The sequence below is a fragment of the Chrysemys picta genome, chromosome 1, assembly GCF_011386835.1.
Source record: "Chrysemys picta bellii isolate R12L10 chromosome 1, ASM1138683v2, whole genome shotgun sequence".
In the NCBI taxonomy this organism is placed as follows: Eukaryota; Metazoa; Chordata; order Testudines; family Emydidae; genus Chrysemys; species Chrysemys picta.
In genome coordinates, this window is record NC_088791.1 from 226,830,737 (window position 1) to 226,858,177 (window position 27,441).

Genomic DNA, 27,441 nt, shown 5'->3' on the forward strand with positions numbered 1-27,441 from the left:
TTCCAGGGGCGGCTGAACCTTTAAATTTTGCAGATCCCCACTATCAGCATGTACAGGTCGTCTCTGGGTAGAGAAAGTCAGTTGTGTCCTGGAAGAAGCACGCTCTTTGTGTGGTGGTCCCCATCGAGTAAGGATTGTAATTGTTTAATGAAACTACAAATGGGTTGCAGTCTGGGGTGGTAGGTGATACCTAGGGGTGTGCATTTGGAGTGGGTGAAACTAGACAATCACTACACTCAAATGAACTCACACAAGAAAATGATAAAAGACAAAAACACCACATCACCTGTGGGTGAACACATTTCACAAAGCTATTACTCTGTATCTGACCTATCAGTCCTCATCCTCAAAGGAAACCAGCATAACACTTTCAAAAGATGAGCCTAGGAGCTTAAATTCATAACTCTGCTAGACAATAAAAGTCATGGACTGAACAGAGACACTGGATGTATGGCTTCTTACAACAATCTGTAACCCACTAACCCCCTCTTTTTGTCCTATGACTGCAGAGGTGTTAACGGGCCACTCTGCATTGAATGGTCCCTTACAATATGTGCTAACTACTTATGCTAAACAATCTGTTCCACCTGGCATTTTGCTGTGATGCTCAGTTTACCTTTCCCAGACCTGAAGAAGAGCACTGTGTGGCTCAGAAGCTTGTTTCTCTCACCAACAGATGTTGGTCCAATAAAAGATATTACCTCCCCCGCCTTGTATCTATATGTTGTCTGTCATAAATATAAAGGGAAGGGTAACAACCTTTATGTATGCAGTAACATAAAATCCCTCCTGGCCAGAGGTACAAAATCACTTTACCTGTAAGGGGTTAAGAAGCTCAAATAACCTGGTTGGCACCTGATTAAAAGGACCAATAAGGATTGAAGATAATATCAAATCTGGGGGGGGGAAGAGGGAAGGTTTTTGTTTGTACTCTCTTTGTTTGTTCCCTCTCTGGATGGAGAGAGAGACCAAGCAGGTAAACCGTCTCCTGAAATGATACATCTAAAATTACAGAAATTGTAAGTAAAGCCAAGGAAATGTGTTAGATTATCTTTTGTTTTAGCTTGTGAATTTTTCCTATGCTAAGAGGGAGTTTTATTCCTGTTTTTTGTAACTTTGAAGCTGAGCCTAGAGGGGAATCCTCTGTGTTTTAAATCTTTTTATTTACCCTGTAAAGTTACCTTCCATCCTGATTTTGCAGGTGTGATTCTTTCACTTTTTTTTTTAAATACAATTCTTCTTTTAAAAACCTGATTGATTTTCAGTGTCCTAAAAACTCAGGGGTTTGGTTTGTGCTCACTTTGTAACCAATTGGTTAGTGTATTATTCTCAAGTGTCCCCAGGAAGGGGAGTGAAGGGGCTTGGGGGAATATTTTGGGGAAACAGGGACTCCAAGTGGCCCTTTTTTCTAGATTTTTGTCTAAATCACTTGGTGGTGGCAGCAATACAGTTCAAGGACATGGAAAGGATTTGTGCCTTGGGAAAGTTTTAACCTAAGCTGGTAGAAATAAACTTAGGAGGGTCCCCACATTTGTATCCCAGAGTTCAGAGTGGGGAGGGAACCCTGACATTGTCTCTTATTTATACTTAGATTATAAGCTCTTTGGGGGCAGAGGCTCTTTGTTCTGTGTTTGTACTGCACCTGGTCTACAACTAGGTTTCCTAGACACTACAGTAATACAAATAATAAACAATCATATATTGAAAATATTACCGCATATGTACAATGGAATGAATGTATAACACAACATATGCATGTGCCTGCAGGAATTTATATATAGCACACATCTTCTGTTTTGTTGTAAGGTGTGTGGGATTTTTGACAGAAAGAACAAGAAATTATGTGATAGTATTGTGACATTCTATACCTTGGGGAAGCATTCTGGAACCCCCACATTCCTCATTGTCATATATTGTGATCCTACATATAAAGCATGCCTTGTAAGGTATCAGGGGAAAGGTTATGTCCTGCTGAAAGTCATTTCTCTATCCATATATGTATATCATTAATGCATATGAAGTTATGAAAATTTTGTTGCATGGTGGTCACTAAAGTATGCTGTAAATTGGGGAATTAGCCAGATATTAGCTCCCCAGAGGCAATAGCAAGGAAAGTAACCAACACCCGGGTGGGGTATCAATCAACCCATCAACAACCATTATCCAGCAAAGGAGCTACAATTCAATGACTCATCTGCATGAGACCACACCAGCGGAATTGTTCAACCTTGCTGGGTGACTCAGCAGTGCCCCAGACACGCCTGGACATGGTCTAAGGGTATAAATCAGACACAGGGGTCATGTGCTGGGCCTTTTTCCTGCCTCCACCTATGCTTCATGCAACAAAGATACTCAGAAGAAGACTGCAGACTCCAACACAGGAGATTGGTCTAGGTTTAAGGCACAAACCTGTATATGAAGGACTGCAATATCCAGTGAGGTGAGAAAAACTGCTTAATCTAGATGTTGCCCAGTCTAATAGGGTTGAGAGTTTAGACTGCATGATTATATTTTCTTTTCTTTTGGTAACTAACTCTGACTTTGTGCCTGTCACTTAATATCACTTAAAATCTATCTTTTATAGTCAATACATTTATTTAACTGTTTATCTTTACTGGTGTATTTATATGAAGTGTGGCAAATCTGCTCAGGTTTGACAAAGGCTGGTGTATGTTCACTTTCCATTGATGAAGTGTAGAACCAATTAATAAATCTGCATTGCTCGTCTTGAGCAGTGCAAGACAGTATATTCCTGAGGTACAGTGCTGGGAGCTGGGGGAATTTGCTCTGGTGCCTTTCTCTGGGTGATTCATGAGTGGCTCTGGGAGCATTCATGCCATATAGCTAGGTGTGGGGCTCCACATGCTGTTGTGCTGAGTGATCACAGCGCCTAGAGGGGCTTGCTGCTGGTCACTAGCAAGGCATTGTGAGAGACAGCCCAGGCTGGAAAGAGTTAAGGGGGCACAGCAGTCCCATGGTCCCAGGCTGCATCCCGGGGGGATCCCATCACAAGTATGTGAAGTGGTTTAAAAAATTTTAACAGCATTACTTAATGATTCAGAAGTGACAAAGACATAAGTGATTTATACAGGTCATTTAAAACATGCCAAAAAGACTATCATACATACCACTCCGTGCCATTCTTTCTTAGGGGCTAATATAAAGCACACTGAATTCAATAGGAGTCTTTCCATTGATTTCAAGAAGCTTTGAACCAGGATTTAAGGTTGTAAACTCTCAGGAGCAGAGATTGTCTCTTCATTATGCGTGTACAGTGCTGAGCAATATGATCCCTGTAACAGGGCAGTCTGCCCTTTAAGTGCCACATGGGCCAGGGAGCAACCAGTGCTGTTCTATGGAACAGCCTTTCTGGCAGATGCTGGGAATCTGCACAGGTGCTGACCTAGCTGGACAGCATTTAATGAATGGGGATGAGGATCCCCATCTAAGGGATATAAAACAGGGTCTGTGAGAGAGGCTGCAACTGGGACCAGGAAAGGCGGGGGAGTACACTCTCCAGAAGGTTGCAAGAGGGGAGGCAAGACCTGTGGCTCCCCAGGCTCGGGGGAGGTCTAGCCCATTAAGGTGGCCTCAAGGGATCAGTCAAGAATAGAAGTTTTTTTTAATTATTTGGTTTGTTATTGTTCCACATTCCCCATTTCTTTTCTTTTTATGTTAAAGAACAAACTGAGCCATAGGTGCCGACTTCTGCTCACGCCAGTTGATGCTTGACACCCCTCTGTCCCCCACCCACCTCCCCGCCTCCATTCCTACCCCTTCCCGAAATCCCCACCTCACCTCCTCCTCTGCCTTCTCCCCTGAGCCGGCCATGTTCCTGCTCCTCCCCCCGTCTCTCCCGGATCTTGCTACGCCACCAAACAGCTGTTTGGCAGTGGCAAGCGCTGGGAGATAGGCGGAGAAGTGGGGATGCAGCATGCTCAGGGGAGGAGGAGACGGAGGAGAAGGTTAGGTGAGGTGGTGTGGGGAGGCGAGCTTGGGTGCCGGTGGATGCAGAGCATCCACTAATTTTTCCCCATGGGTGCTCCAGCCCCAGAGCACTCACAGAGTCGGCGCCTATGAACAGAGCCCTGAGGAAAAGACTGCAACTGAACTGGATCAATTGTTTGTCCCAGGCTGGTTATCAAATCCACCATCCTATAATCCCAGTCCTGAATATGCACTCTAGATACTACTGCAATACAAATAATTAATTGTAATGCCATTATATATTCTGTATATGCCTCATATTTTGCAGATTTTTTTTTTAAAGAAAGTTTTCGTTTTAATAGACAAACCACATCTCCACCCTAGAACACCACTTGTGCTGGGGTAAGGGAAGAAAAGGCTGCCACAGAGCTGGCAGTACATTAAGGGAATTCTCACTGCTCTTGCTGCCTTAAGACAAGTTTAAGTCCCCATTGTGTTGTTGGAGTAGTAAAAAGGGAATATCCGAGAGGCAAAGAATCTGCCCCAAAATAACTTAGAAGCCAGATTTTTTTCCATACTCAAAGATGAATGGAAATAAAAAGCTGAATTTGTATTTATGGGATTTTTTTTTTTAATTTTCTTTTTTAAGCGTTTGGTTGGTCTTTGAAAAGTGGCTTCGTCCAAACAAAATTTGCAAATGAATTCAAATGCAATTCTGTTTTCTGTGACCTTATCAAATCACACCTCACTTCATACTCCTAAACATCCTCAGGGGTTCCCTGTGACTGGCTTTTTTTTTTAAATGCCTGTAAACACCTAAACACTACACTGAGATCATTTAAGACCTTACAGTAGAGTAATAGTAGAGTCTATTGGGAATTAAGCCACTGCTCTCTTCATAATGCATCCAAATGATTGAAATGATAATACACATTTCTAATATATGGTGCCAGAATAATATGACTGCATCCACTGCACTTCTCCAAACTACATGGGTCAGTGCCCTGAGAAACAGGGCTACAAGGCTGGCTGAGCTAACTGTTCCCTTGCATTTCAAGGCACCTGAAGTTCAAACAATTACTTGTGCAATTTATCATCTTAAAGAAGTGACCACATTAGTAAAGTAGGGGATTGGCGTAGCTTAAATATTGAACCATTAAATTATTCAAAATGTGTACAATATTGAGATGAGCACTCATTTAGTATTTAAATGGAATATTGCATTTTTTTCCCCAACATGCCAGATTTTACCATGTTAAAGTGAGATAAAGATGCAAATTGCATTTTTTTCAATCTTTAGACTTACTGAATCCATTCAACAAGGCTATGTGCAATGCTTTGAGAGTCATGTTAAAGTAGATATAAAAATGCAGCACCTGTACCTACATCTGTAGAAAAGACAGTAAGTGGTGCAGCAGTACAGAGCCAGTAATTTACTGGATCAGGGCAAATTCTTTCTCCTGATCTTATCTATTGCATGTGACATGGGACCATCATGTAGCATGCTAGCAAACATGAAGTACTAAAGAGGGAGATGATGTGCATGGAAACAGAATAAAGATAGACATGACCATGCTTTTCTTTATAAATAAATGTACAGGTGATTGATGTGACAACTATTTATTAAACACTTCAGAATTGTTTTTCTGCTACCTTGTGATCCGTTTTTTCTGTCTGTTGTATCCACCTGTTGTCTCTCATCTTAAACTTAGATTGTAAGGTCTTTTGGGCAGATATTGTCTTGTTGTTATGTATTTGCACCTAGCACCAATGGATCCTATATATATATAAATATATAATATTTATTATTGTAGGGTCAGGATGGATTTGGGGCTTTGAAGGACACCCAGTTGATACTCCTGCCATTAGGTTTCCCTCATTCAATTGCCATCTAGGCCTTTTAGAGAGACAAGATGGGTGAAGTAATATTTTTTGTTGGACCAATTTATTACTTCACCCACCTTGTCTCTCTAATACCCTGGGACCCACACTGCTACAACTACACTGCATACAACAATGGAAGATATCTAGGCCTTTTATCTTTCTTTTCTTTTTTTCTTTTTTTAAGTGTGTGCCGAGTGTGGGATTCCTACATATGCAAATATGGCCATCCTTTTACATAGTGTAGTGCAAAGCCCATAAACTACAATCCTGCCTGTCAGAGCAAAGTTAAGTTTTAAGGGATCAGTGTTCTACAGTTACCATGACAATACATAGTGTCCTTTTTGGGTCTGATTTTGTAATTCATGACTTCACTATTGAATCAAGTAATGCTGGCATAAAGCTGGTGTAACACAGGGGTGAACTGGGCACTATTATGTAGTTCTATGTATAATGTAGTGTGTATCCATATATTATCATTTAACACTTTTATATTATGACAGTACCCAAAAGCCTGTATCAAGGTCAGGTTCTGTTTTGTGGTAGGTTCTGTATGAACACAGACGCTGGAAGTCCTACATTCTAAGTGTCAGGCAATTAGATGAAAGGTTGGGAACAAGGATATGACCTACAAGTAAATGAGTGTGATGACGATTGGCACAATTTTGTTTGTTGCATGTGTTGTTATTGCTGCTTTTTCCATGCCTACCTATCTTGAGGAATCACGTTAGAAACTCACTTAAAATAATTAGCACAAAAAACACCAGGGAAGATGAGATTTGAAATGCTGTAATAGATCTTCTGTCTGGGTCAGTGCACTATTTCCCAATAAGGACTTTGATAGCGATAATGGAAGTCCACCTGAGCCCCTAGTGATGATAATACTACCAGCAGACATGCTGATAAATTGTAACAAGCACAGCAGCAGCAGCCACTCCAAACATCCTTAAAGTGAGCTATCTTTTTAATGGCTGGGAAGACAAATGGCTCACATTTTATCATTGGATTCCTCCCCCTTCAGGAAATTGCCAATAAACATCTTCTCCCAAGCTGAAGATTTGGCAGAGAAGAGAGACATAACAAATTTAACCCATTCAATTGCTTTCAGCTGTCTGTTTACATGTAGTTACCCATTAAACCTCTTCTTATACTGACCAATCTATTGTATTTTCATATTAGACTTAAGTCCCATTTTCCAAAGTAATTTTGTCCTAGTGACTTGCAATGAAATGTAGTGCTTATGTCACTTTTAGAAACGGGTTTTAAGCTCCTGTATCACGTAGGTGCTTTTGAAAATTTTACCTTTCCCTCATCTTTAAATTGTTGGACATTTTTGGAATCCAGTGATAAAACATTAAGGGCTCGATCCTTCCAAGTGTGGACACTCTGATCCTGATCCAACAAAGCATTTTAGCACATACTTAATTTTAAACACATGAGTAATACCAGGAGTCATCTTCAATGGGACTCCTCAGGAGCATAGAGTTTATCACATGCTTAACTGCTTTGCTGGACTTGCGCTCAAGTTCACAGCCCTTAAAGGACTGAGCTTGATCCAAACCCAATGAAGTCAATGGGACCTTGACTTCAATGACCTTTGGTTCAGGCATTGTTTTGTACTGGTTCACTCCAACCCCCAGACTGGAAAATACATTTATATGAGGAAAGATGGATGTGATCAGTTCTGTGGAAATTGCATTGTGAGTAGCAATGTAATAGCTAAAATGAAGCAGATTATTTTAAATATTTATATTCTTCTAATCGGCTCTCTTTATGCACCCTGAATGCATAAGATATTCAAAGAAGTTTCATGAGTGATGTTTGTGGGGGAACTTGCCTTTTAATGCGTGGAACTACAGTATTAGAAATCTAAGACTTTGTAAGCAGCATCTTATAGACCATTGATTGCCAAAGGAGTTTTCCCTGGGGTTATTAGGTTTGGTTTTGAAAGTCCACATCTTGAAATGTTGTGGATGAAACCTGAAAAGTTGGAGAGTTGACTTGTGAATGTAGATGATAGCATTTCTATGAGGTATCTAGGTGTTCAACATTATTTTTGCTTGTTTTTCATTTAACAGTATTTCTAGTATGTTTTTTGTAAGAGGCTTTTGTGCTGTCCAAGCCCAGTTAAGACTTAATATGTGATTGTGTATTTATCTATAACTTCAATTGTGTTTCTGATATGGTGTTATATACAGCCCTTTTATTCGGTAATCATTAAATAGGGTTATAAATAACATTTACTATTTATAACCAGTGAGTCTCTGTATCTGTTTAGAGGTAAAGAGATTAGACATAGCCAGTAGGAACTGATTCGGAGGTACTTTAGCTCTAAATTTAATATAGGAGTGACTGGGAGCAGGGATGGGTAACTAGGCCTCTGGCTAGTTCAGCCTTTGGTACCAGGGAAAGTTATAAACCACATTTGTCAGGCTCAAACCAGGATTGTTATGGATCTGAGACAAAAAATATTACTTAGAATTCCAAGCGAAGGTTCTCATCAATTTGAAATAGCAATCTTTTTTATTAAAAAAAGAAAGAAAGAAAGGAGAGTTAATGTAACGGGGAATAATTAGGTCAATTATTTATGGAGACAGTGGTGTCTGTTTGTCTGAGAAATAATATGGGAGCCAGAGATTCCTTTTGTTATTGTTAATTGTGTTCACTACAGTAGTACCTAAGGACCAACCAAGAATGCAGGGCCAGCTCCAGGCACCAGCTTGTTAAGCAGGTGCTTGGGGCGGTCACTCCGGAGGGGGGCGGCATGTCCAGCTATTCGGTGGACAGTCCTTCACTCCCGCTCGGAGCGAAGGACCTCCCGCCAAATTGCTGCCGCAGATCGCGATCGCGGCTTTTTTTTTTTTTTTTTTTTTTTTTTTTGCGCTGCTTGGGTTGGCAAAAACCCTGGAGCCGGCCCTGCAAGAATGGGGCCCCACTGTGCTAGGCCATGTACAAACAAAGAGTAGTAGACAGTCCAGTCCCAAAGAGCGTACAAAGTAAATAGACAAGACAGACAAAGGATGAAGGAAAGGGGAAAAACACAAGCAGAGCAATCAATGTGATGGTGGCAAACATCATGTTAACACTTTTATTTATTTATTTATTTATTGGTTCAGTTAGGAGGGAATAAGTTAAATGAAAAGAAAAGTGAAGGAAGAGGAGATAATACACACTGCTGTATAGGTAATTATTATCAAGGTTAACTAGGCATCTGTAAAGAATTTGAAGGTTTAAATGCTATATGTTAGGAATGCTAAGTACTGTTGTCAGATATTAACTTTTTAAAAAGTGTGATCAGATAGCTGTGTTCATTTATTTTTACATTTGAGCACAGTGAAACCTGCCTGAGGGACCATAGATTAAGAGGGGAGAGGGTGATGAGCGACTGCAGTCAGCTGAGGCTCATATAGTCGTCCCGGCCCATCCTACCAGGAATTCTGGTGAAAGATAAGGCTAGACCAGTGAACATTACCCTTTGTGGGCTGGGCTGTTCCTCACAAAAGATTTTTTTTCAAGGGAAACAGCCAACTAAGGCCCAGTTCTATTCAATATTGGTATCAATGATCTGGAAGAAAGAATAAGAATTGTTGGACATAAAGGTTGTAAATGACTCACATTGGTGGCGAAGAAGTAAATAGTGATAAGGACTAGTCAACTCTAGAGAGCGATCAGTGTTTCACGGTAAACTGAGCTCATCTGGCAAATATGTGTCTTAATATATTCCTAAATGGAAGGTCCTACATTGAGGAACCAAGATAGTGGGTCATGCTTAATGGATGGGGGACTGTATTTTGGAAAGGAGTACTGTAAGAAGTTTCAGATAGAAGACTCTCTAATTCAGCAGACAAAGGCACAGCAAAATTCAATTTCTGGAAGATGAAATAGGGTACTTTATTTTTTACCAGTAAGAGTAATGGACTATTGGAAAAAACTTATGAGACTAACATTTGTTCTATTGAATGTTGTCTGCAAAAACTGGAACTCCTTTTTTTTTTTTTTTTTTTTTTTAATTTTAAACTATCAAGCGGATGCTGTTAGTATGGTCCTCCCTTCAGTCCCCAATAGCCTGGTAAAAAAGTTGAAAAATACTGATGTTGGCTGTACATCATGTACATGCTGCAGCGCATCCGGCCCCAGGGATTTATGCTCATCCAGCTTTTCTAAATAGTCCTGAACCACTTCTTTCTCCACAGAGGGCTGGTCACCTCCTCCCCATAGTGTGCTGCCCAGTGCAGTAGTCTGGGAGCTGACCTTGTTCATGAAGACGGAGGCAAAAAAAAGCATTGAGTACATTAGCTTTTTCCACAGCCTCTGTCACTAGGTTGCCTCCCCCATTCAGCAAGGGGCCCACGCTTTCCCTGACCTTCTTCTTGTTGCCAACATACCTGTAGAAACCCTTCTTGTTACTCTTAACATCCCTTGCTAGCTGCAACTCCAATTGTGATTTGGCCTTCCTGTTTTCACTCCTGCATGCCTGAGCAATATTTTTATACTCCTCCCTGGTCATTTGTCCAAACTTCCACTTCTTGTAAGCTTCTTTTTTGTGTTTAAGATCAGCAAGGATTTCACTATTAAGTGAAGGTGGTCGCCTGCCAGATTTACTATTCTTTCTACATATCTTTCTTTCACATCTAATCTTTCTTTCATTCAGTATAGTACATTATTCTAAAATAATCAGACTGCCCAAAAAAGTGAAATTTAGGAATTGTATTTATTATAAAAGTTAGTTATATATATAACACTTTTTAATGAAACAATATGATTGTAGTTCTGAATATGGACAGGGTAGAGCACACAGCCTGCCAGAAGGAAGTAGGAATTAGATAGGAGATGCTTTATGGATTTGCTTCCATCAAGATGAGGTTTAGGGATAGATTCTTCAGTATATGAAGTCCCCTACAGTGTGTAAGTGTAAGCAGCACAAAATGGATTTAAGGTGGCCAGAGATTGCCAGTGGATAATTTTATCTGCCCCCTCTCTCCTCACCCCAGGTAGGGGATTTTTTTGTCAGCATAGCTGCCTCTTGTGCCAGCCACTCCTCACAACCTTCAGTGTAAGGAAAGGCATGTTATAGGCAGGGAGGGGGGATTCCTTAAAGATCTAACCTGTAACAAGTTCAGCATAATGGAGCCACAACCAGTTCCCTCCCTGCCTCCCCCATCCCTGCTGCCAAGCAGAGCTTGAACACAATCAAGAATCTGTTCCTTAAAGTCTATCTGATCTACTGTTGGCATTTGCATTGTGACTTCTAGATTAATTGCTATATTAATTTGTACAAAATATCTAATGTGTTTGTATTAATCTTTGTAAACATTTTTGAAGCTCCATGGATCTGTCTGGTATTTTCCTGTAGGTGGTCTGCTGAACTAAGACATAAGTATCAATGTTAGATGAATTGGCCTTCCAACTTCCCCCTTGACTGAAGATCTTCAGGTTTTTCACACCCATCTTTGTCTTCCTTGCAAACCACGCACATTCCTGCCATTTCTCTATGGACATTTTTATCCACAGCCTTTGCCTCTTATGAGAACTCAGAATGCAATGTGCTTGAAGGAAATTATAGAGCTTGCTTTTGTTATTTTTACTTTATAACTGTATTTTTACCATAAAAAGTGTATTCAACTTGGATATTTACATTTTGTTCAACTAAAAGGCAAATGTAATTAAAGTTGACAATGGATTCTAAATTCCTGCTTTTATCCTAGTTTTTTACTGTTGTCCATTTCTAATGGTGACAACAAGGCTAAAATATATTTTCTTACACCAGTTTTTTTTTTCCCATTTTGAAATTATGGGCAAAACTGTTGGTAGTAAAATTGAAATTAATGAAACTACTTGTTACTATTGTATTTGTGAAGCATCATTATCACTGCTAGCACCGCAGCTATAAAAAGAGAATTTGTTAGACAACTTATTGTGATTGGATGTGTAAGACCAAATTATGCCCTCATTTTCACCAATACAAATTAAGGTTGCATGAGGTGGAACACAGCACAATATGGCCCCATGGTCTTAGTGAAACCATCACTTATCTATTATCTTGTTAGACTTCACAGTCTGCCAATATGTAGAGTCAAGCTGTTAACTTAGTACTTAGACAGGCAGCCTATGTTGACCCTTGACCCCGACATGATTTTTCAACTCCTTAAATAGAGGCTTTTGTATTATCATTTTTTGATAGGAAAAAGATAAGCTGCTTAAGAACACTCTAATATGCAAGTTGGAGAACACATGATTTAAAATACTTTTTGGAAATAGAGTACTTGTGGCACCTTAGAGACTAACAAATGCATTAGAGCGTAAGCTTTCGTGGACTACAGCCCACTTCTTCGGATGCAAGAAGTGGGCTGTAGTCCACGAAAGCTTATGCTCTAATGAATTTGTTAGTCTCTAAGGTGCCACAAGTACTCCTGTTCTTTTTGCAGATACAGACTAACACGGCTGCTACTCTGAAACCTGTCTTTTTGGAAATAGGCTTTGCTATAAGCAAGAGGACTAGTAAGCATGAGCAGTTCTTATAAGTTGGCATGAGCGTTTGACCTAGGTTCTAAAGTTACAGGGGCTTTTGGTAATATGTATTTTTGGGGATAAAAAAGTAAACATGAACAAAAGAACAAACACAAGAACAAAACATTCTTGAAATAATAGATTTCTAGAGGATTTTTGAACATTTAACCATGAGATTAACCACATCAATGTGTTGGAAATATTGGGAAATGTATTGATACAAATAGCCTATGTCAGCAATTGGAACCCCAGTTATGTTTCCTTGGAATGCCACATGTGAACAGGGGGCTGAGAGGTAATGTAAACATGGTCACCGGACATGTGTAGGTTGTAACCTTTTGATTTATGTGTTCCCAGTTAGTAGTATAAAGGTAAGGAATAAAACCCAGCTGAATTCTTTAAATTTCAGGCCTTTAGGGCGGTTACAGATAATGTAATTTAGTGGAGGACTGTGAATGACAGGAGTGATAAAATTAAAGACATTATTTAAAATAAAGTGGTTAGTTATAGCAAACAGGCATTACAATATTACCATACACTCAGTGATGAGCTCCCAAAATCCTAATAACCGGTTCCCTACCGGGTCCTCGGTGGCACTTCGGTGGCGGGGGGGCCTTCACTCGCTCTGGGTTTTCGGCAGGAACCACGCAGTGAGTACGAGACCCATGGGCCTGTCTCCCCTCCCCCCACCCATCTGACCCCAACCCACTTCCTGCCCCCAACTGCCCCCCTCAGAACCCGCAACCCATCAATCCCCCCACTCCTTTTCCCCTGACCACCCCCTCCTGAGACCCCCCACTCTAACTGCCCCCCAGGACCTCACCCCCTACCCAACTCGCCCCACTACCTGTCCACTGACTGCCTCAACCCCATCCACCACCACCCTGACAGACCCCCGGAACTCCCAGGCCTACCCAACCCCCCCGTTCTCCGTCCCCTGACCGCCCCCCCAGAACCTCCGTCTCCTTCAACCGCTCCCTGCCCCTTATCTAACCCCTCCTCCCAGCCCCGGCCCCCTTACCATGCTGCTCAAAGAGGCAGGAGCTGCAGAGCTGCCCAGAGCGCCGGCGCCGGCGGCGCAGCGTGCTGGGGCTCTGTGTGTGTGTGGGGGGGGAAGCGGGGGAAGGGCGGGGGGAGCCTCCCCAGCTAAGAGCTCAGGCGGGCTGGACAGGAGTTTGCCCACCCGCCGGCCCCTTTACAACCGGTTCTACATCGACTTCTAAATTTAACAACCAGTTCTTGCAAACCGGTGTGAACCGGCTCCAGCTCACCACTGCATACACTGCATTTATACTCACATTCTAAAATGAAATGATGCATCCGGGGGATCAGTCCCTGGATGGGAAGAATGGGTATAATCCATCAGTGGTGGATGGGCATCTAAAATCAGCCTTCTACCCTTTTTATAATCAATTAGAATACCACCCTTTAATTAATTAGCATTAAATCCTCCTTTTTAATCATAATTTTTCTGCTTTCTCATTGGCTGTTTAACATTAAGCATAATTTTAATTAACATCTACATAAATGCCATACCAATAACTATCTATTTCCAAAACATTAACATTTTATCTAAAACTTATAAAAAAACAATTAAGAGCAAAACATGTTTACAACATGACCTGGGGCTACTTTGCCTCTAAATTGTCTCACTTCACTAGCTTATATTCTACTAGGCCTCAGCATAAGCTGACATCATCTCTATAGGCTACAGGTTGTATGGGACAAGAGGTATAAAATAAGGTGTATGTCTAACCTCTAGTGCAGTGATGCTCAACCTGTTTACCATTGTGGGCCACATATGTGGCTCTGAGGATGTCACATCAGTCGCAGGTGTGTGTTGAATGGGCCGCAAGTGGCCCATGGGCTGCAGGTTGAGAACCACTGCTCTAGTGGGTTCATCAAGGTGACAAGATGGCGGATGCCTGAGCTTCACATCCACTTATGATGATATCCACTTACTGTTTTCTTCTCTCTTTGTTTCCATGGGGTTATGAGTATGGCATCATTGGGGGTTGGTACAATCTGCATATCTATTTTCTTATTGCTAATGCTTATGTTTGGAGTTATTTGGTTATTAAATAAAGTTTTTATGGTTCTATATGTCTCTCACCCCCAATAGCCTTCTTAAGAATAAACTTACGGTGCCACCTCGGTAAAGAACCTGTTGTTGGTGAATTGTGTAATTTTGCATGCTAAATTAATCCAAGGCTATACCTCCATACAACACCTAAATGCTAGTGAGTCAATAGATAGTGCCCTTGTCTCCAACTTATCAATACTCCAGTTCCTGTGAACACTGCTAAAGAGCAACCTTTTGCTGAAGATGCCATCTTCCAATTATTAAGAATCCATTCCATTTTTGGTAAATGGATGAATGTTAACCCCATTGTCCTAGTCAAATTTCTACTTCAGTTACTATATTCTGTCCACTTATATTCCCTCTGCAATTACCTTGGGGTGGAGGGAGACATGCTTTCTGGCCTAAACCATTATGTAGTTTTGTTGTCTGATGTTAAGGAGTTACTGTATATTGAGGGTGCATGAAATGTAAAGTTTGTGTAAATCTAAAGTCTATGGAAAGTTTACCAGTATTAATGCACTTGTGGATCCTTTAGGATACCGAGTTGTTACTGTTAGGAATTAGTACTTTGGTAACATATATAATAAATTGCTTCATGATATGTTGACAAAGGTGGGAGATCATTAATCAGATTAAATACTGCATAAATATCCTCCAAATTTATCTTGTATGATGGATGACATAACTATCAAAATAAAGACTGTCCTGCAAAATTTGGGACAGATGGCAATAGAAGATGACATATTTTCTATAAAGTGTCAAACATTTTTAGTTAGAGGCAATGTGATTGGGAGTACATTCCTAGATGCTTTATTAAAATAAAATAAAAAAAAAAACAGTACAACTCACTTGCACGAACACCTGTTAAGAATCACTTAAAAGAAGTAAATAAAATTAGAATGAAATCATTTAAAATAATGATTTTTAAAGGAAAGAATAGGATTTCTGTGCACAAATTGGTTAGCAGTTTAATGTGGCTATGGTATACGTTAAAATGTTTTGTTCAAGTCAGTATGAATATACTTAAAAAGAAGAACAGGAGTACTTGTGGCACCTTAGAGACTAACAAGTACTTAGAGGTGCCACAAGTACTCCTGTTCTTCTTTTTGCGGATACAGACTAACACGGCTGTTACTCTGAAACCTATGAATATACTTGTACTTAGTTTTAATTTGAAGTACATTGAAAAACAAAACATTCCTTTTATGATGTGATGCTGCAGGAGCTGCGTGTGCAGAACAGATGCATAACTAGGCCAACTGTTTTCTGCTAGATCCTGAATTCAAGATTCTATATATCCCTCTGTCACTTAAAACTGTGAAGGAGTAGGAATGTTAAGCCAATATCACAGACAAACTCCAGTTTTGAGAAAGCAGGACACACTCTGCTCTAATTTAATAGTCTGATATAATCAGCTATGGCAGAAGAAACAGAGTCCTGAACTAGAGATCCAGCAGGTAACTTTAAAGGAGTGACCGATTTTCTAGTATTTTAGGGTGTCAAATGTATTTTCTGTTTCTAAAGTCTAGCTTTGTTTTGTGATTTGAAATCTCTCCCAGGTGTGTGTTTTGTTTCCATGTATGAAAAAAATTCAAGACACCTTTTCCCCATTGTCCTTTGTTTGTTCCAGAGGTCAGTGTGGATATTCCCAAATATCATCTTGTTTCAATTCCTGTTACCACCTTCAAGGCCCCATATTGTTGTCAACCTTCTGTGCCACTCTTATACTGACCAGGGAGAGTCACTGCAGAGTGAAGCCTGGCATATGTGTTTCCAGGCCTGAGCATGCACCTTTTGCACAACTCTGTCCTTTTGATGGCCTAAAAAGTGAGATCCAGGAAGTGAATCCGAAACTCACGGTTTGACCTTCAAAATAATATTTCTGATAATCAAAACATGCACATTACACCTTCTTTCATGGAGATATATCTAAATAGTTGTGACTGAGCAAGTCTCTACTGTGCTGTTAGTAAAACAGGCAGTGATTGTTATTCAGTTATATTATTCCTTCCAACATTGTAAGTTGTGACCAGGGTCCTAGTGGGGAGCCAGCTGTGGTCACTCAATTAGGGTGAACTGCAAAGAAGGGGGCAGATAATCCCCATAAAGCTGGTGGATATTCCAATATTTAGATTTACCAAGGATAAAACAGCTTCTTTATTACCTTACTGGTTACGCAGAAGTCCAAACAACACAATTCCCTTAAAGTCATCCAGCCTCAGGCCTCCATCCAGGTACCCACATAAAATATGATGAAAATTTCTGTAAATCTTATTTCATCATATAAAAGAAAAGGTTCTACCAATCCCCAAAGGATCGGACACATTCCCTCCCAGGTTAATAAACGTTTCAGATCTTACCCAAATACATGCTACAGCCAATTCTTATTAACTAAACTAAAATTTATTAAAAAAAAAAAAGAGAGAGAGAGAGTATGTTTAAAAGATCAATATTCATACAGACATGAGTTCAATCCATTGAGGTTGTAGTTGCAAAGAGTTCAAACTTCCCCTGACAAAGCTTAAGCAGATCTGAGATGATAGAATCAAGACCCAAAGATCTTTTATACAATTTCATGTCTGTTTGACAAGTTGGAGTTCCTCGGGGAACAAAAAAGGTAATCACCATGACTTTGAAGGAGGTCCATCACTAGTACTTAGCTACATGAATTAACATAAGGCCATTTGCTTGTTCCTCCACCATTCACAGTACATTTCAAAGAGAAATGAATAAGAAGATACCCCGGGTTTACAATTAATTTAAATGATATCAGAATACAGCATAGACCAGGACTGTTGATTATATTGTTGACCCTACTCATACATATGTAAATACACAAAAACACAAACATGTCTTTTGAGGGTTATTTATTTTGCAGGATGCTTAACTATGTTTCTAGCCATGCCTCACATAAGTTAATATTGGTAAGTTTGGTAACCACTGAAAGAGGTCCACTGATGGCACTTTAAACACTGCTCAACATTATAGAAATCTCAGCTTTAATGGGCTAAAAAAGCATGGATTTGTTGTGTAAGATGTTGGAATAGAAAAAAAACAATGGAAGTATCGCTGTGATTTGCCTCTCTACATTTATTTCTACATGTGTAAAATGCCCACCTGTTCAATCATACAGGTACCCTTGATAATTTTGTTACAGCTGGTTTGCAGTAGGATTAGATGCTCTTTGCATTAGGTTGTAGATGTAGATATGGTTTCTGTAGTGATGGGGCAGACTGCAGAGATCTATTGGCTGCTGGCTTTGTAAATTTCATTCAGTTTGGTCCAATAGCAGAAGGAGAGAGACTGGTACAGCCTGGACCTCTCTCCCTCTTCAATCTCTCTTTTTCTTGCAGATCAGTCTCTCTCCCTGTCTCTGTGTCTCTGCATAGGCAATCAGAGCTCTTACTCACAAACCCAACTCTCCTTCTTGCACTGATTTTGTAATGAATTTTCTTCCTGAATGTAGGTCGTTTACAACAGTAAGCGCCAGTTTCCTCCAAATCCAGCGTTGTTGTTGCTTTTTTATTTTTATTTTTTGTGGTCGTTGCATTCCTTTGGACAAGAAAATCGCGTTGGATTCCAAAAAACAGAGGGGAGCCTTGTTTGAATAATTCCTGTTGTCTGATATCCTGTCAGGATTCCCTGGAAGAATTTGGCTGAGTAAAAAAGGACCTCCGTGCAGCTGCAGCTATCGCACTGTTAAGGTAGGTATAGTAGATTTAAGGTTTGTGTGTTCATGTTCATTTTTGCGGGGGTTGCAGTGAGTTCTGAGGCAGAGGGTGATCAGTTTGCTGCAGTCGTTTATGCTTTTACTTTCCCCGTCATTTTTAAGGCGATACTTTTTCTGTCCTCTTCCCCGTCATAGGCTATCTTCATGTCATCTGTGCAGCTACAGATCTAGAATTTGTCTTCCCCTGGACCATCATTTGTTTGGAGGCATTTTGGTGCAATCAGCTATTTGAAAAGGCTCTGGGGTTCTGTGTGAGATGTTTACAAAGTAGCTCTGCCTAACAGACAAATAAACAGAAGTGTGTGGGGGGGGGGGGGGCGGGGGGGAGCGAGATATCTGCAGTACAGGGCGACAGAAAGAGCAAAGCTACAGTTTTCTGCAAACGAGATCAGAGGCAGTGGAAGGAGCAGGACCTCCTGTGTGCACCGGTGGTGTGGAGGGAATTACAGAACCGGCACGTAGGGCGGGCTTGGCTTCACCTCGCTGTGTCCCCCTCCTTTAAAAAAAAACACAGCTTGGCTCTTCTTCTATGGAGCGATTCACCCTCTTTTCTTCTTCAGCGGCTGGGCTCGGGTAAAATGCCTGCTTTTGTGATGCATGGGTTCTCACACGTGATGGACTGGAGCCCGGCACTCGCGAGGGACGGTGTCTGGCTGGCTGGGTATGCGAAGGGAGAAGCGACTGGGGGGGGGGGGGGGGAAGACAAGTGTTAAGAGAGAAATAAAGGGGGACAGAGGAAGGCTCCGGAGGGGGAAGAAGGAGGGGGATCGCCCTCCCTGCAAAGCTGGGGCTGGGGGCGGGGGGCGGGACTGGCGCGGCTAGTGGGCAGTGCTGGGGTTGTGTGTGTGTGTGCGGGGGGGGGGGGGGGTGCCTCATGTGGAGCCTCTCCGCACTCCTTGGCTCCGGGTTGCACCTTCCCTACGGGAAACTGCTGCTGCCCCAAACTCTCTGTGTCAAACCTGTCGCCTCCCCGCTCCCCGGGGGGAAGTTAGGCACCGCAGAGCGGCTCCCCCTCCTTTCCCCGTCTCCCGCTGCCCAGCCCCGTGCCCACGTCCTCCGGGGCCGCCCTTGCCTGCCCACCCCTCCTGCACTGCAGCGGCCCCATTTCCCTGTCGCCCCCCCCCCCCCCATTGCCTCTGCAGGGTGCTGTGATTGATGATCTGTCCCTCCTGCAGCCATCAGCCGGGGGGCGCAGTGAGAGCAGCCGCTGAACTTCTACCTCCCCCTCCCTTCTGCCAGACCCTGCGCCAGGCGCCTTCCCCCGGGCCGCCCCCGCCCCGCGAATGCTGCTGGCGTGTGGGCTGGGGGGGTGGGAGGGGAACTGAGCCTTGCTGGGGTCCCAGTTGCAAGAGGAGTTTTTTGGAGGGGCGGGTAGCAGAGCGATTCCCCTTCTCCTGCTCACTGCAGCCACTGTCTAGCAGTCCCTGCTGCCCACCCCGAGACTCAATAGCCCCAAGCACACACCGCAGCGCCCCCCCCCCCCAATCTGGCCCTCCCCAGGTTACACCGCCTAGCCCTCATCTAGCTGATCCAGGTGATGGGGATGCCTCAGGCAAACATCCCCAGCTCTCCCGGCCGCCCCACAGGCGGCAACTCAGCTCCCTCTCCGGCAACCTGCCCCGCAAGCTGCAATGCCAGTAAGTTCCTTCCTCCTGGCCATGAGTCCCTTAGCCTTGGCTGCTCACCGTCCCCAGTGCAACCTGTCCCTCGGTCTGTGCTGCCTTTCTCTGCCTCAACCTCACCCCAGCTCCCAGTCCCCAGCTAATTGCCAGGTGTCCAACGCCTGCCTTGACTGCAGAGAGCTCCATTTCCCCCCTGGGAGGGGTATAAGCCAGGGCAAGCATCCTGCAGCGGCCACTCTGTTCCTGGGTCCCTGGGACTTTTCCTGCCAGCTATTCCAGTCCAGCCACAACAAGGGGACACCTGAAGGCTAACACCCACCTCAGGGTAACAGTGCCCTTATTTTCAGTGGATTTGGCTCAGCTGGAAGAAACTGGATCCTCTTTTCCTTGTCCTGTTCCCAGCAGAGGCTCTGACTGCTGCAGGTTTCACAAGTGGTTGTTTTACTGTTTTCCTCTTGCAGGAAAGATCTCTTTTCCCCCCCCCCCCCCATTCTCCCCTCCCCCAGTGCTGGGATTCATTGAGACAAGGCTACATTTGATTTATTGTTATAATTATGATTATTTTATCATTTAGAGCCAGGGCAACTATTTAGAGCGAGCAAGAGAGAGGAAAATAAAGAAACCCAAGAGATAAGTTAATCATCTGCGCTGTGGGCCTATCCCTTGTTTTCATAAAAGAAACTAGTAATAATAGAACCCTTATCTATCCCTGAAACTAAACTAATTTTAATATTAGGCAGGGAAAAATAACTTTGTGGAAACAAGCAGGTGCTGTTCTTGCAAGAAAATTCCACAAGGTGGTAGTGTGGATACTTCCTAGTGACTTTTAATTTTATTTTTGAGATTTGGTCAATTGCTTGAAATGTTTTATTTCCATGTATTCCACCTCTGTATCTTGAAAGCCCAACTGCATGTATGTTTTAAAACTACAAAATCATGTTGGATTTCAAATGGTTTAACATCCAGGAAGCATTTCCTACCTCTAGCTTCCCTCCTTTGCGCGGTCCTCAGAAGCAAGGGAACTGGAAAGGTTTTAAGAAAAGTTTTCAAAAAGTGCAGAATCTGGATGTGTTTGAGACATGCAACAGCAATTTCTGTCAAAGGATGGCTAATGGAATGAAATGTGAAAGTCCCTATCTATATTTTATTAGATAGATCAAGTTTCCGGATTAAATTGTAGCAGTCCCGTAATTCAATAAATCGAGGCAGAGACTGATGTGGCCATTTAATCTATTATATTAGATGCTTTGTATTTAACTTTTTGAGTCCATAGGCTTTATTGGGGTGTTGATGTTTACTATAACCACAATGATGTAAACAAATGTTCATCTTTGATACTTTGTATTTAAAAAGTAAGGAAATATTTGTTGATTCCATAATCATGCTTCATCAATTTTTTGGAGAAAAAAATCCTTACATCTAGGCTGTATTTTGATCCCAAATGCTTAGTAGCATTAGGAGTGTGTTCCTGTAAGTAGAGGAAAGGGATTCAAAATGCAAGGGCAAATGGATGAAATTGTTAGTAGGTACGCTGAATGGAAATCTCCAGTTCATGTAGCATGGACTTCTCTGCAAATTTAAATCATCTCAGCTTGGTGGAAGGGTGGTAATCTATATCCCATGCAATACAAATTATATTTATTCATTATAAGACATTTAAAATCCTTTCTTATTATTAATATAAGAAAATAACTTTTTGTGTTACCATAGAGAGTTGATCATTATATTCATCAATTGTAATGAAGTGGATAAAAAACTCAGGTTTACGCAGGTGGGCTACTTTCATACTTAAAATTAATCCTTTTTTTATTTTCTTATGAAAAATAGATCTGCCACATCTGTTAATATTTTACAGAATGGTCTATACATATTATTGCCTTCAGGAGGGTTGCTGTAATTCTTATCAGTTATGCTGCAGGAGACAGGATTGCATACTATTAGTCATGAACCTGTTCCAACTAATCATTAGATACCATGGATGTGAAAAGGTACTATGAATGTTGTGACTTACCAATAGGTCATTTATGCAAGCAAAATATTTTGATGGTATTAGAACAGTACATTTCATGACAAGATATTTTTATGATAATTCAATCTTTAATTCTGACATACTGGTTCTTAGCAATTGAGAATTATTTTTCTTTTGTTTACAAGTCACATTTATTTTTTTCTCTTCTGTGTGCATAGATAACACACAACTGCAACTACCATCAGTGTTTTTCTATTTGGGCTATACTAGGTATCATAACTGAAACTGTGGTTTTGGCATCCAAAATATATTTCTTTGATCCTGTTTTTCATCTAGGGCTTGATCCAAAGCCCACTGAAACCAGTGGGGATTTTTCCACTGATTTCAGTGGCCTTTAGATCAGGTGCATATAATTTATTTTGTTGTAGGATTTGTAACATTTCAGAATGCTAACATTTCTAATTGAGACTGATGATTTGCCTACTACTCCTTTAAATAGTAACATTACAACACAAAGTCAAATATTACAAATGCTAGTATGTACACTGTAAACACAGACATCTTTTAAGCCTCATGCTAAGTGCATAGGATATTATTTTTTCCTTGTTCAACAATGCAGAGTGATCAGTTAAGACAATTCTTGTTAGAAAATACACAACAATAAAAAACTTCTCAATAAAACTTCTAAATAATATAGGATAATTGTATATTGGATTAAAACAGGATAATTGATACAGTGGATAATTTACCAAAAATTCTACATGCATAGCTTCATTGTCACAGATGCTCTTTTCAGCCTGTTTAGTTAGACTAGTGTCTTGAACAGGCCCTTTGACTCAAAGGAATAGTGATAAAGGGTTTGTCAAAAATGGCTGTCTTAATATGCAAATTCCAGCTGAAGGTCATTACCAGTCAGTTAGAAAGGAAGGGAAGAGGCAGAAGGAAGAGCTGCTTGATAGAAACTATAAATTTAAAAAAAAATTGTATGGAAACAGTGTTTTGTTTAACATGAAAAAGTAATTGAACACTGCATAAAGGTGTGTACTTCTGCTTTTGACAGGTTCTCAATATGGCCTCCACTTAGCTTTTCAAAGAAGCATGCTGTTCTTTGACAGCTGAACCACACAATGTAAGGAACAGATCCACCTGGGTGGGACAGGAAAAGCATCACTCTGTAAACAGCATAGGATTTAGTCATTCTGCCGTTTGAAGACTTGTCACAAAGCACAAATGTTCAAGATCTCTTTTGTGTGACCAAGATTCATTACAAATGCACACCAGACTTTGAATCTAAAAAGAGGAAAACCTAATAAGACCAAAACATAAACCTGAGGCTGGCAATGAGCCACTCAGATCATCAGGAATCTCATTTCAAACCGCAGCTATTCTCTGTCACAGTTCCGCTCAGGTGTGCTCAAGCAATGTTTGTAAAGCATTTATGCTCCAAGCCATTTTGATCCCTACATCTGACAGGGTTATGTCCTCAACTCTATCACCTTTTAATAGTTCTATTGTGTTTGAGTTAGTAGTCCCCAGATCTGAATTTCAAGAAAAAAAAACACTTGCTGGTTGAAAAGAAAAAAGGTTTTATTGGCACTATTCCTCAAAACGATAGATGTGGTAGGTAATAAATGTCCATTTTCCATAACCTGAAAGTGGAGTAGGAGGGAGAAAACTTACAATTTATAGGGGGGGAAAAACAATGGGTACAATTCATAGGAAATAAATATCATTTTGAAGAGGGTAGTAATAAAAAAATGAGGTCAGATCTCCTGAATTATAAATAAGTGAACTTGGGGTGGGGGGGAACATTTCTGGATTGTTAGATTTAAAAGAAAGTTTATATCGAACAATATTATTTTGTGACCTATTACCATAGTATGTGTGATCTGAACATTAATAGCCTCTCCAGAAGGTGTTGCTTTTCCCAGTTACATCTGTATAAGGGTTTGACCACTAGCATGGCTTATTCAAATAGAATATATGTGTTCACATAATGAAATGAAACCTAGCGAGAAATGTTCAGATGCACACTACTGTACTCTATCTAAAAATGAGTTGTAATAATTGAGATCACCTTGTACAGCTCTTACATTCTGCTGTGTTCTGCGTTGAGCTCACACACCACTCTGAGTGTTAGGAAATGTTTTAGCAAATGTATTCAACCAAATATAGCTTCAGTAAGTAAAAGGGTAAGACTTTCCATGCTCATCTCTCCATTGTCACTTTATGTGCACATTGAGATTTGCAGCTTGGGGTTGGTGAACCTTTTAAAAGAAAATTAATGGAACTCTTATTAGAAAAAATATTACGGAAGCTATTATACTAGATTGATTAATTCACTCTGCAAACTGGGGGACGGGGGGAGAATCCATGTGCCCTACCATTATTAAAATGACTTTCTTAAAAGGTATCGATTTTTTTGTGACTATAATGCAACTATTTTGGGGATTTTGGTTAGAATGTACCAAGGCCATATTGAAAAGTGATGGAAATATTAGGCAGAATATAGTAATTTTTATAATGACATGATTAAGGGGGCATATAGTAAAAAAATCATTGGTTTTTGGAAATGCACTGATGCTTGGTTATGTCTAATTATGAAATTATTAATCTGACGAAGGTTATTCTACATTACATAGTGTGACATAACTCATCTTTTATTTACTACTCTTTATAACAACTTTTAAATTCTTTAAATTATTTTTATTTATAATGAAAAAGTACTTTAGTATTAATTATAATAATCAATGAAACAGGCATTTTAGTTCTTTATTAATTATAATCAATGGTATAGCAAGTACTTACAATTTGAGAGATGATTGTATTATCATAAATTGGTGGCTGTTTAGATTTCTCTAAGAGCTTCTTTCAGATTTGCATTTGTTGGATATGAATGTGCAATAAGAAAAGTATGTAACTTCTTGTTCCTCCAGCAATAGTGACTCTTTTTTCCCTTTTGTACAAATGGAGATACGGCTCTTCAATCCCGAACCCAAAGAATATACAAGGCCAGTAAGTCAATCAAAACAAAGCCTTCCTGCCTCATGATTATAGATTTTGTTTAGGCCATCTAATATTGAAGCATTTTAAAATCACTCATCCGCATTGTATCTGGGTGCTAAGTCAGGCACAGGTATAAAGTGGGCATGAAGTCAGCAGGTTTGCTCAAATCATATATAGACCTTGCTCTAATGCTATTCTAGTCAATGGTCTTGCCAAATCAAGGGCTGCCAGCCATGTTGATTGTTGCCATCACGTGGCAGTTTTGTGATATAGGTGCCACACAAGGAACTGGGTTAACACCACCAAACTCACTTGCACTATTGCTTAAAGTTATATTTGGGCCCTCTGAAAATGAGACAAGCCAATTAACCAGTTCTATCAGGCATTGCCCTATCTTTGTATATACCGTATCTGGAAAGACCTGATAAGTACCAAAGCATGAGTTAAATGTCCCTGAACAGATTTTTCACTAATTTTTAACTCCTTTGTTTCATAAATTAACACTTGTTAATAACTGTACAATACATTAAGTTCTCCAAGACAGAGACTACGGATGTGTCTATTGCTCAGTGCCACACACTTATTGATGTTTTACAATATAATGATGATTGATACCCTAAATAAATTTGCTACCTAAAATACAAAAGTCCTGTTTTAGAGATGCCAAAATATTATATTATATATATAACTTAGAGGAAAAACGGATAGCTGCATTGTCAAATAAACAAGTTGGAATGGACACATATGTTTCTGCTTTATTTTTTATATTCATTTGATACAGATATTTAGACCAAGCTTTTTGTTTTCAAATAATGGTGAAACTTGCAAAGGAAAAGTTGCAGATTAATTTATTTAGGAGGAGTAAAACTTATTGGCTGCAGGACACAGCTTGTAGAGGGCAGTTGTATTCGCTACTACACTTTGGTTTTACTCTGAAATCACAGATATTGTAGTAATTGTACATTTGAGAATTCTTTTTCTGGAATAAATGAATAAATATCCATCTTTACCTCCCATGCCTTTATTTAAATTCTTTACAAATCTATAGCCTTGTCTGTCCACTTTCTTTAGGGGTTGAGTGGTCTTTTTTTTTTTTTTTAAGCACCGTGGGAATAAATACAAAATGTTGCCTGGTAGCTGCATTTTACAGAGGGATAACATTTCCTTCAGATTCTGTCATTTGATTGTGCTTTTGTCGATTTGGCTGTGGGAAGGTTTCCAGATCCACATTTCCAGTAAGCACAGCCAATATTTCATTCTTATGTATGGCCATATATGGGTGCCAGCCATGTCTCTATCCAACTAACGCACAACAAACTCCCTACTCTTTTCTTTACTGGATGTAGCATAGGCCATCAACATAATTAAGATCAGCATTATGGGGCTGATCCAAAGCCTGGTGAAGTCAATGGAAAGACTCCTGGAAAATACAGTGGATCCTGAATCAGGCCCTATATGAGGAATATGCAATATTTGAGTGAAATATACAGGGTCCCATTTAAAGGGATTCGTTGGCTGGATTTTAATCTGTGCTCATTAAAATGCTTCCAAATCCATCTTTTTAAACAGCAGAAATCTTCTGTCCTCCTGAAAAGCTCATTTATGCAAAATCAATCCCTCTTTTGGAAAGCTATTATAAATGAATAGGACGTGAAGGTGTAGGGAGCCATAAATTTCACTAGCCTGCAGAATACTGATGGTTCAAAAGCTTAGGACCGTATATTATCCTCTATCCATGTTCAAGGATTTTGTTATTTGTTGCTCTAGTATGAATAATAAACATTTGTTCAGCAAGCACCATAGCTTTGCATGATGTCTTACTGAGGTTTGTTAAAACAAAACAAAACCTGTGTGTGCCCTGGAGACCCGAACCATTGGTAACTGACTTGGTGGTAACTGAATTGGTACCTGAACCATTAATGCAATGCTCACACTAGCTGTGGTTTTGTAGGGGCAGTTGTGCCCTACATTCACACCAGTGCTGCTCCACAATGTTGCACTGCCTTCTGGGTACCCAGTTCCACAGTGCCTGCCTATTGGAGCAGTAGCTTGAGGGAAATTTTGAAAAACTTTCTGGAAGCCCAAAGAAATTGTTGCAGAAGAGGTGAAGCCCCCATAGGAATCTGGCAATATCTGCCATTTCCAATTTTATTTTTATCAAAATGAAGAGCAGAGAGTCTGATCTCATGCCTTGCTTAACACAGTTTCTGCTCAGCTTCTGGGACTTGAGATATCTCAGGCATCTGCAGTAAAGGCATTGTGTCAGTATTCTTGAAGAGCCAGAGAATGAGACACCAGCAGTTAGTGGATTTATTGCTGCAATAGTTGTTTCTCTCACCCAACATCTTCAGTAAATGGCTCTGTGTAGTACTTCAAGATCATGCTAACCAGGTTGCGTGCCTCCTGTAAATCATGTATATAACTACTGAGTGGTTGGACAGAGTTGTGCTCCAGGCCTGGGATGGGCAATAGCAACTCATTATTAATGTAATGATTATAATGTCTGCCTTTTGCAGTTTGTGTCATGTATGTGAAAGCAAAGATGAGGTCTCAATACAGGGTGGAGTGAGGAGGCAGTAGGACAAATTATGCACAGCTGGACAGACAAGCTGTGGCACCGGAGGCTGTAAATTATATTAACACAGCCTGCAGTAGGTCTGCTGCCCAAATTAGAAAGGCTCAGTGCACAGAGTTCCAAAGAGCAGGTGGAGAATTG

At 40.7% G+C, this 27,441-nt stretch overlaps 1 protein-coding gene across 6 annotated transcripts in view; it reads left to right on the plus strand.

Annotated features, from left to right (window-relative positions):
• Nucleotides 1-17,663: 17,663 nt before the first annotated feature.
• NLGN4X (neuroligin 4 X-linked) overlaps nt 17,664-27,441 on the plus strand; it is a 271,563-nt gene continuing 261,785 nt past the window's right edge. For 2 of the 6 annotated variants that reach the window (XM_005283341.5, XM_005283340.5), the window contains exon 1: nt 17,664-18,102. The gene's annotated coding sequence lies outside the window, so the exon portion shown is untranslated. Of the gene's footprint in view, nt 18,103-18,523; nt 18,702-18,769; nt 18,790-27,441 lie in introns of those variants that run through there. The other 4 variants (XM_005283344.5, XM_005283343.5, XM_005283342.5 and 1 more) reach the window with 4 other exon arrangements.